Genomic DNA, 6,000 nt, shown 5'->3' with positions numbered 1-6,000 from the left:
ATTATTGTAATGAAATGTCAAAATACTTTTGATTCAATCCGCATTATATATTCACTACAAGCAATATAGAAGATACAATTTGATGAAGCTCAAGTTGACTGTAGGCTGTATGTTGATTGTTCAGTCAGGTCACTCTAATGTTAAGGTTTGAGCGCCCTCTAGCTGTATATTTAGAACATAACAAAAACACGGTTCACAAGTATTGTGAAAGGCCGGCTGACGGTTGACGAGGGAGTTGTGTACGTTGGTCGTCCTCTTCTGGCTGTGCGGGGTAGAGATAACAGAACATGGCCAAGATGTTCAAATGTTCATAAATGACCAGCATGGTCAAATAATAGTAATCACAGGTTCCATGATTGGTGAAGCCTGTAGAGTTGATCCATAGTTCGGGGAATGGGAAATGGCGGAGAGCAGTGCAGACAAAATGGAGGAAAAGGAGAAAAAGTTGGTGAAGCAACAGCCGCGCTGGGAATGCAAACAATATGGGTGTCAGTTCTGATGGTATGGAGCGGGAGGATGAGGGTCAAGGACCAGAATTGTTGGTAGTGGAAAGACATAGGAAGAAGAGAGATCATGATATAGAAAGCAGTGGGGCGTCTAGTAAAGAAACCATAGACAGGGCCAAGGTAGGAAGCAAGAGCAGTGATATGTGTTGGATTGGAAAGTGGTGATACTGTTTGATGAGACCACTGGGCCTCACTTACACCCTAGCCGACTAACTAATGCCGTAGAGAAAAAGGTAGGTGAAGTGAAATTAGCCTGGTTTATTGGAAATGGTAGATTGTTAATATTGTGTGGTAGCCAGGCTCAGCAAGAGAAGATGTTGAATTCATGACGGTGAATGTGGAAGCAATGTGCAAACATACACCTTAGCCAACTACATTTAAACACAGTTTTTAACAATTCCTGACATTTAAGAAGCAGCAGAGCACGTTTCAAGTTATTTTTGAAAAATAAACAAGTGTCTACAGGTCGCTCTCTTTGGACTATTACTGTTTCTTGTTGTTCTCTCTGTTTCCCTCAGATGTTGCAGCTGATGTTGTGAGTGTCCATCCAGGCCTTTTCTGACCTTCTGTGAGGCAGCAGGCATGTGGATAAGCTAAAGTACATTTTCAAGACCCGTAGCTCAAATCAAAAACTCATTATAGATTTTACCTCCAAGGGAACCCAGGTCTCACAAGGTCCTTGGCAATTTTACCTGTAGAGGAAGCTAAAAGGGTTAGAGTCTCCGAGGATGGGTGAAGGGGGAGGGTGTGAAAAGAGGGAGGACAGGGGTGGGAGACATAGCCTAGCCCAGGACCCCAACCCTCATCTATCCTGTGCCAAGCAGGGGGGCAACACAGGTCCAAAATTGAGATTTATAAACGCTTCAACGTCAGTGATCCCCCGAACATCGGGGCCAGCACCACAGGGGAGAGAAGAGAGGAGAAAGCAGAGGAGAGGAGTGGACATCTTCCAATCTAGGGGTATAGGTTGCGTCACAAATGGCGTACATAGTGCACTACTTATGGGCCCTGTCCAATAGGGGATAGGGTGCCATTTGGAACATAGAGATAGAGATTAAGTGCTCTGAGTCTTTCACTATGTAAGGGGATCACCAGGGGAGTTATAGCTTCCTTCAACCCACCTTGCCACCCTGCCCTCCAAATAATATATTTAACAGTTATTAGAGAACCCTGGTCTCTCTGTGAGTCCCCACACCCTCCTAAACCATGAGTTCCCACACCCTCAGTAACCGTGTGTACTAACAAGAAAGACGGAGGCCAATGAGGCAGCCAGATCGCATCAGGACATCTGTCACTTTACAGCCACAGTCTCCTTAATGAGGGACAAGGCTACCCATGATGCCCTGGGCACACGATCGGAAGAAGGGGAGGAGGAGAGGGTGGTTAGCAGTGGCTGGGGGCGTTAACGGGGCAACACAGCCGTCAAAGTCATCCGATGCCCTTTTTCTAAAACAAGTTGTTCCAATTATAGCAAATCAGGGTGATCTGTGGCACTGAACTATCAGGCCGCTGTGGCCAGTATGCGGCAGACTGCTGACATCAAAGCTGCCAACCAACCAACTGTGGGTGCCATGGTGGACTTCATAGAGCTTTCAATCAGTAGACTTCATAGGGGTAGTGTTCCAAATGCCACCCTATTCCCTTTTTAGTGCACAAAGTTGACTAGGGGCCATAGGGTTCTGGTAAAAAGTAGTGCACTACAAGGGGGGATAAAGTGCCATTTGGGATGCACAGAGAGCGTGTCAACACCAAATGTTTTCAAAATACTCTGTCTTAATTTGTAAGAGAGAGGGGTGGATGCCCTACAGAAATCATTAAAACATAATTACAGCTCATCAGCTATGCAAGTGCTTACAAGAGGCCATCACCGGAGATCTGTTCCTTATACCTCCGGGCAGAGAGGGAGCATCAGGCCACACACTCATCCAAATTCCCCTTCAAAACCAAGCCATGTCTCCATCCCAAATGGCACCCTAGCTATTCCCTTTATAGTGCACTACTAATGACTGCGGCCCATAGTACAATAAAATATCATATGGAGCTAATTGGGATGCATGCAGCACTGCAGCCATACTTCCACACTTCCTGTGAAAGGCCTAGTTGAAAAAAAGCATGCTCAATGGAGATTCTCCATAGAAATCTCAAGCATTTTAGTCCAGGACTAAGTTCAGGCCTAGATTCAATAATATCAAGCATTAACCAGCGATAACGGTGTTGGAGGTGGAATTGTGTTGCAGCTGCTCTTGCGATCATTGTCACACCCGTCCCACTCAAGTTAGAAGTTTAGTTATAAATAATTATGTTTATATTGGATTTGACAGCTCTAACCCAGTTCTACCTTCAACACCGCCAAAACGGATCTGAGTGAATAGAGCCCTTAATCTAGGCCCGGGAAACTGTCCCCATATATTTGACATAAAACCCCTACATGTGGTATTGCTCAAGTTAGGGACAAACAGGTGTGCAACCACAGACCTGGTCTTCCTATCCAATCACATCTAGAGCTAGTAGTCAGGGTTTTCTCCATGGTCAAAAGTAGTGCACTATAAACGGTTTAGGGTGCCATTTGGGACATAGGATAAATGCACTACTATACTACCACACAGTGGCGCCCCACTTGTGATTGGTCCCAAAAAATAAGTAAATGTTTTTTTTTTGGGGGGGGGGGGGTTTATACAAATTTATAGCTTATGATTTAAATGCTCATAAAAGTACAGTAACTGCGTATATTTTCCTGTTTCAAAAATATATTGTTCATAACAAGCTGTTCAGATACTTACTACTCTGCCCCACAGTGACTGCCAGCAGAGGCAGCTCTGCCTCTGTGGGCGCATATGCCATGCGAACATTGTTTGGTTTGTTTTGCCAGCTATTTGCTATGAAGGGGAACTGCCCTAATGAAATTGCAGGATTTCATAGCATAAATTATAACAGCACAAGGTAAATGGACCGTCCTGAGGCTCTCAAATGTGCGTCAGAACTTCTGAGTCTCTCGCGCCAGGCTTACTTCCGCACGTGAGACTAGATCTACTCTATCAGGTACATATAGGGCAAAAACAAAAAGACAATTGCAATTAACTCGCAAATAAATAATCATGGGATCCTGGGACCTGACAAACCAGACAACTACTTACAACAAGAGTTGAAGGACAGAGGGATACACTAGGTAAAACCTTCTCGTCGCAGATCTGGTAGGGAGCATGGTCAAGAGAGAGCATAGAGAGAGCATGGTCAATTTTATTGCTTAATCCCATGTCGTTCATCAGGTTCTACTGTAGGTGACAGGGTGGCATGTTGTGTGAACTAAAACAGCATAAAGCTGGGTGTATCAAAAAGCATTATCAAATTAATTAGCCAGCTACAGTCAATTTGAGAAACATTGAGAAATACTATAGTTTGGTCAATTAAATTTTTTGGTAAATATTTTTCACTCATATTGTAAGTAATTATAGGTTATATTTCATAAAAATCTGGAAACACTGGACAGTTACTTGAACGTCCGCTACTTTGACTGCATTATTTGCTAACTATATCTGGAATATGACTTATTATACCCGGGGAAAAAAGTATCTAAATAATGGTTCGCAGTAGTGCCAGTGTGAAGTAAGATCCATTGAATTATTAGAAAGTAAGTGGTTTTGCTATGTATGCAGGCTTATCTATGAGGAAATAAGCTATAGTAACACTATCTTCCCACACAATGGCACTCCAAGACCGTTCACCACTAGACCTACCATCTGGTCCTAAGGCTGTCGGGTGACATCACAGCCTCCAATAGGATATTAATACGTTGCATCTCCATTCCCAAGAGAAAGCAGGGGGCGCGTTCAGCAAGACTCAATGTTTTGGAACGTTTAGATAGAAATAGGCTATGTAGAACAAACATGGATCTCTTACATGTAGAATAAGGACTCACGTCAGCTCTATTTGTAGTATTTCTATCTGCAACGTTTAAGAACATTTTGTGTACTGAACATGGCCCAGAAGAGCACATCTGAGAACCACAGATACTGAAATAATAAAAAGTCATGTTGGTAACTGTCAAAGATAAAACAGGTACAACATGGATACCATTGTTTTTATTGTTAATCAAAAAAAGATAACTTGCCTGTAATATATGATTTGACCATATGATTTGAACATTTTATTTACAGGTAACCGAGGAATTTGATCAGGAGTTGTTTGAAAGTGCTGCAGGGATCACTGTTATCAACCATCCTAATAGCATAAATCATTGTTAAGTAAACAGTGTGGTTTGTATAATAACAATATTCCACAATGTACAGTTGTCAACACAAATAGGATATGTTAATGCATAACCTGGGATGGTCTGTCAGGAAGGAAGTACTGTGCCTATAGAAAGTCTACACCGCCTTGAACTTATCACATTTTGTTGTTACAAAGTGGGACTGAAATATATTTAATTGTACATTTTTGCCATTGATCTATACAAAATACTCCATAAAGTCAAAGTGAAAAATAAATTCTAAAACGTTTACAAAATAATAATTTATCAACTAAAATATAGTTGTTGCAAAAGTATTCATTACTTTTTTTTAGGCAAGCCTAAATTAGTTCAGAAGTCAAATTTGGCTTAACAAATCACAAATTACATGAACTCACTGTGTGAAATGTTAGGGGTTGACAATTTTTAAATGACTACCCCTTCCTCTGTCTCCTATACATACAACATATGTAAGGTCCCTCAGTAAAGTATTGAATTTCAAGCGCAGATTAAACTGCAAAGACCAGGGAGCTTTTCTAAAGCCTCATAAAGAAGAGCAGTGATTGGTAGATGGCTGACAATAAACCATCTAATGTTGAGTACATCTTTAACCACGGTCAAGTTAATAAATATGCTGTGGATGATAAACCACCCAGACACATCAAAGATACAGTCGTCCTTCTGAACTGAGCTGCAGGACAGGAAGGACACTGCTTAGGGATGTCACCATGAGGCCATTGTTGATTTAGAAAAACCTACAGAGTAAAATGGCTGTGATGGGAGAACTGAGGATGGATCAACAACAGTAGTAGAGTAGTGACTCCTCAATAATGACCTAAATGACAGCGTGAAAAGAAGAATCCAAATATAAAGAATAAAAAAATATTCCAAAACATGCATATGTATGCAAAAAGGCACTAAAGTCATACTGCAAAGAAAAAGTAATACGTCAAATGCAAAGCCTTATGTTTGGGGAAAATCCAACAACACATCACTGAGTAACTGCCTCCTTATATTCAAGCATGGTGGCTGGATCAGGGTATGGGTATTCTTGACATCGGCAAAGACTTTTTCAGGATGAAAAGAAATAGGATGGAACTAAGCACAGGCAAAATCCTAAAGGAAAACCTGATTCAGTCTGCTTTACACCAGACACTGGGGGAGGAATTCACCTTCCAGCAGGACAATAACCTACAACACAAAGCCAGATCTACGCTGGAGTATTTAGTTCAATCTGCTTGAACACATAGGGTAAGATTTGAAAATTGC

This window comes from Oncorhynchus nerka, linkage group LG17, assembly GCF_034236695.1.
Source record: "Oncorhynchus nerka isolate Pitt River linkage group LG17, Oner_Uvic_2.0, whole genome shotgun sequence".
In the NCBI taxonomy this organism is placed as follows: domain Eukaryota; kingdom Metazoa; phylum Chordata; class Actinopteri; order Salmoniformes; family Salmonidae; genus Oncorhynchus; species Oncorhynchus nerka.
The sequence above is the reverse complement of the archived record's forward strand: the minus strand, read 5'-3'. Positions refer to the sequence as shown.